The sequence below is a fragment of the Canis lupus genome, chromosome 3 (genome assembly GCF_011100685.1).
Source record: "Canis lupus familiaris isolate Mischka breed German Shepherd chromosome 3, alternate assembly UU_Cfam_GSD_1.0, whole genome shotgun sequence".
Taxonomy (NCBI): domain Eukaryota; kingdom Metazoa; phylum Chordata; class Mammalia; order Carnivora; family Canidae; genus Canis; species Canis lupus.
Genome location: NC_049224.1, coordinates 44,289,639 through 44,294,850, shown reverse-complemented (window position 1 = coordinate 44,294,850; position 5,212 = coordinate 44,289,639).

The following is a 5,212-nucleotide window of genomic DNA, read 5'->3' as shown; positions in this document are numbered from 1 at the left end:
AATATTCTTTACAGAAATGGCTTTGAACTGGGTGATATGCTATATGCTGGCAAATTGAACTCAAATTAATTAATTAATTAATTAATTAATTAATTAAAAAAGAAATGGCTTTTTTTTTTTAAGATTTTATTTATTTATTCATGAGAGACACAGACAGAGGAGAAGCAGGCTTCATTCAGGGAGCCTGATGTGGGACTCAATCCCAGGACTCGAGGATCATGCCCTGGGCCAGAGGCAGGTGCCAAACCACTCAGCCACCCGGGGGTCCCCAAGAAATGGCTTTGATTGGAGAAGATGTGCCTCCTGGAGATGTTTATTTTTAAATTTTATTTATTTATTTTTTCCTAGAGATGTTTATTATCCCTTACTCAAAGATAGCAAGTAAAACTACAGATGCTTTTTGTGAATTAAAGCCATAGGCTCCCAAATATGAAATAATCATTAACATCTGTTGAGCAATTTCTATGTTCTAAGGGTTTTATTTACGTTAACTCACTGCACCCAGTGACTTCATGAGGTAGCTATGATTACTATCCCTGTTTTATGGATGAGAAAACCAAGGTATAGACAAGTAACCAGCCCAAAGTCATATAGCTGTTAGCTAATGGGAACCAGGATGGAAGAATTCGCTGGTTTTGTTTCTATCATGTACTGCACATTTCCTACACTTATCTTATAAGCACCAGTTTAGTAGGCTAGGACTAGATTTACCTAAGTAGTTTGAGATTGTTAAATTGTTCTGCACAGAAGTTTGAGCTATAAAATGATGACAATTGTGAAGGGTGCTGAGGAGATTTATAGTCGTGATGCAGTTGACATTAAGTATTAAAAAAGCAAACACAAATCTTGGAGGAACTGGGAGAAAATTGACACATCTCCTGGGACTTGTAAATCCTGGCTCTTGTGGAGTGGGATGGTGTTGTAGAGGGACAAGACAGGGGGATATATGAGATCATGGAAACTCATTCTTTCATCAAGGCCTCCCACTCCCTCTTTGAGAGGTCACCTACTATGTGCAAAGTGCATACAAGGGTTAGGTAATAGGACTGGCATCAATTCATCTGTGGGATGGTTTATTATCCAGTAGTCGATACACACAGGTAAGCATAAAAATAGTAACATAAAAAAGAATTCAGAGAAGGAGACTTTATATCTACCTTAGGGACTTTGGAGCCACTTGTGGAAGAATGGGTCTTTTGGATGGAATTTGTGAAGGAGGAACTTTGATTTGTAGATTTGGGGCAAAAGAGATTCCAGATATTCTTTGTGTCTAAGCAGAGTGGAACCAAAGTCCAGAGGGGGAGAAAATGATACAATATTTGGAGAATAGGGAACAACCCTGCACAGAGGCAGGGTTTGGAGAATGGATGGAGAAGTAGGGAGGTCTCCTAAGTGGTTGCCCCAAAATATGGGGAAAACACTTGTAACATTTCTTTGAGGTGGTTTTCAAATGCCCATCACAGAGTAGGTGCTCAACTAGTTTTATTGACATAATGAATGAATCCTACAATGTAGGAAGATGAAGTGATTTGTAGCATCCTAGGATTGCCTGCCATTGAATTAGCCTGAGGTCACATAGTAATCATAGCTATAGAACATGTTAGCCTTTGATTCCCTGACCAAATTCCAGACATTAAAACGCTGGACTGACTCTTTGGGAGTGTCCAAAGATGACCTGGGACACTTGTAGCATGCTCTCTTAGGCTAGCCTTATATCTGCTGATCTGAACTATCTTTCTTTGGACTGTGTACCATCTTTTCTTGTTTAAAACAATGAGTACTACAAACCCCAGCACGTTGGATTTATTCACACGTCCATAAAAGCCTAGCAACCAAAGGTATTATCTTTATTCGGAAGAAGTAGAGCACTTTTAAGGTTCAGAAATATATATATATATATATATATATATATATATATATATATATATATGCTGGGTTTTGAAATGGTCATTTTTTTCCCCCTCAGCTATGCCATTATAGTGATCAGCCGAGCTCCGGCAAGGTAAATACTTTTGGAAAATAAGTGGAAATTTGCTGCAAATCAGTCCCTTTTGTGCATGGCCACAGGAGCATGTTGAAATGTTTGGACACTAATACCCATTCATTTTCTTGGCTCCATAAATAAAAGCCGCCAGCTCTGTGGCGGCCGTGAAATGGTATTCTTCTGGGCCCAGCAGGGACCCCCATCCTTATTACCACCGCAGGGGGCAGGACAGGCCCAAAATAGCAAGACAACTAAATCAAGACATTTTCAAATGTCTAACAAAATGACTGTGTTTTAGAAAGAACCAAAAGGTTGGAAGAAATTGGACAGCTTTTGTACTTAGTGTAATACCTTTGTTAAAAGAGTTCAGATGGGAAAAAAAGAATCTTTTAAAAATGCATCAGCATATTTCGGAATAGCATTTAAAATCTCCAAAGATCTTATGAAACTGTAAATCGGGTGCACTGATGTAGTCATCAGAGGATTCAAGCTGAAGATATATTCCATTTGGGGACCCCAGACCATGGATTGTCATGGGGCCGTCAGCAGAATTGGGCCAGTCTTATTGTGTGTGTAGATTTGATGGAGGTCAGGGAAGCTTTTGAAAGAGGCTGAACAGCTATTTTGGCCTGCAGATCTTTCTCAAATTAAGATTTTTTTTTTTTTCGTAAAGAGGCTAGTAGACCTGAACACGTTTTATCCATTACCCTTTTCTTTATCAAGGAGAAAAATTAGCAGAAGTATTTCCTAAGAGTTCTAAAGGCACCATCATCTAATGGTGATGCCTGGGTGGGGCTAGGAGCCTTAGAACAAATTCAGAATATATTTCGGGATTCCCTCCCTTTTACTGCCACTCCTCCCTGACAGTTAAGAAGTAGTGTTAGCCCATTTTTAAGAAACAATTAGCTCCTTTTGTTGGTATATCTCCCATAAATTAAGTATCCAGTCCAATAACAATTAGTCCTGAATACTTTTGCATCGTGTAATGCCACACCACTGACATTATTATAATTAAGCATGTAAATATAACTCATACTTCTGACACAAACCAGTCATTTTCTGTAGTGTGACTCAAAAAGTTTCCTTGGAGTGCAAACCCCACCAGACTCTTGCCAAATCCCTCAAAGTTAACGTGCCACACCAATCTAAAACACAAGTCTGGATTTTTGAAAGTTGATAAACAAAGAGAAAACTATCCCCTCCACCCCACCGCCGCCCTCCCCTCATCTCATCTTCAGTCTTTTATGACTCAGACTTTAATTAGAGCCATAAACATTACCTTGCCTAATAAAAATTCCAGGATTTCAGAGCTGGCTCAGAGAATGTGAACCACATCTGGTGACAACTGGAGCTAATTAATATCTTTATAGGTGTCTTCCATCCACTAGAGTTTAAACAGAAATAGTCAGGGGTGCTTACATCAAAGCCCGAGGCGATCGAGGGCTGTTGCTTGCTTTCCAGTCTGAACTGATAACAAGTAGACCAATTTTTATAGGCTAGTAAAAGCCAAGTGTGGAGATAGTTCACGCAGAGAAGCACTTTACTCTGCTGTTCTTGCCGTTCTGTGCTCACGTCCCTGGTTTGGTCTGCTTTAGGCTATCCAGCTAGTTAGTTAGACAGATGCATGGGCAACAGGAAAAAAATAATGAAGAAAGATGGGAGGAGCTAACAAATAGCTTTGCTTAGATTTAGAGAAAGCTCACAGTGACCCACACATACCACATCTTCTTGCAGAGATGTTTAAAAATCTGCTCCGTGCTCCGAAGCATTTGCTTGTGGCACAGATAAGGCTGATCTAACAAGACTGAGGGAAATTAAGAAGCAGGCTGAAGTAGCATAACTAGTGCTAATATGTGTTTTGAAGTGTACCAACTGGCCTGGCGCAATGTCATAGCTCTAGGCAAAACATGCAGGTGGTCGAGGAACTTCTTTTTCAAAGGTTACCCTATAAAGAGCACCAGCCCTTCACCGTCAATATGGGCCAGTACCCTGGGAGCTCCCGGACAATCAGAAAATAATGACATCAACCTGACCATGGTTAAGTACATAACATGCTGCAGGTTCACGGATGTGTAGCCTGGAACAATAAAGAAAAAATAAAGACGCTTGCTTGGCGGGCCCCAGCTGTTATTTGCCATGCTGTGAGATCAAGGAAAGGTATGATATGGACTGCCATTTCAATTGGGACCAGGTTAATCTCTCAATTGGAGGAAAGGAAAAACAACAACAGAAAAGCAGCTCTCAGAATGAACAGAGGGGACGAAGGACAATATCTTTATTTGCATAATCTGTGTTTAACCCTTTACTAATAGAGACCACGTTTCCTTCAAATAAGCTTAATTTTCTTTAGACTGGTGGGCAGAGAGCCCTAACACCTCAAAGTTCAGCCAATGAGCGAACTATCTAATATTCATTTAATATGTATTGCTGAGACGCACGGCTTAAGGGGTAAAACTCTAACCGTGTAGATTAAAAGTGACAGGCATCTCTTAAGGGAAACACCGTTGGAATCTATTCTGGCCCTGCCTCCACTGCTGACTTTGTGATCTTCAGAAAGTGGCTTAATCTCTCGGCTTTAGCTTCCTCACTTGGAGAATGGGTTAGAATTAAGTAAGAGAGTTGGGGATTAAGTAAGCCTCACACACCAATATTGTTTGAGAAATTTCTTTTAAAACACAAAGAGCTGTCTGTGTGCTGTTTAAAGGCCAAGGAATTGCTGATTGCACAAATGTCGAGGCAGTTCTATGTGAATGAGTGTGCGTGTGACGGTGTGCACTTTGGAGGATGAGGGAGGTCACCGGGGATGTTGGCAGCAAAGAAATGGGTGAGCAAAATCTTGCCAGAAGTTGGTTAGTGGAACCAGATTTTCTTCCCCCCCCAAGGAAAGTACTGAGTTTTAAGCACATGGTTTGTTTGTTTGTTTGTTTTTTCCCCCTATTTCTTTGTTTTTGTATTTGTTTTATCATTTTCTGTCCCAATGCCTTCTACCTATGGTTTTTACTTCCCAGGTATAACATACGAGGGCAAAGATCTCTGCTGCCTTAGAAAAGAAGATGGGGAAGATGTTCCAAAATTGTTTCTGGTTCAGCCAAGGAAGCAGCTCTTAGGTTCCACTGTTACTGTGAATTTGGTTCATTGATTCTTATGTTATTCTAGATGTTGCAGGAGGTTATAGGCTGGAGACAGGGGTACAGATAAGTTGTATCATTACCTGTGGTCCCATCTCTG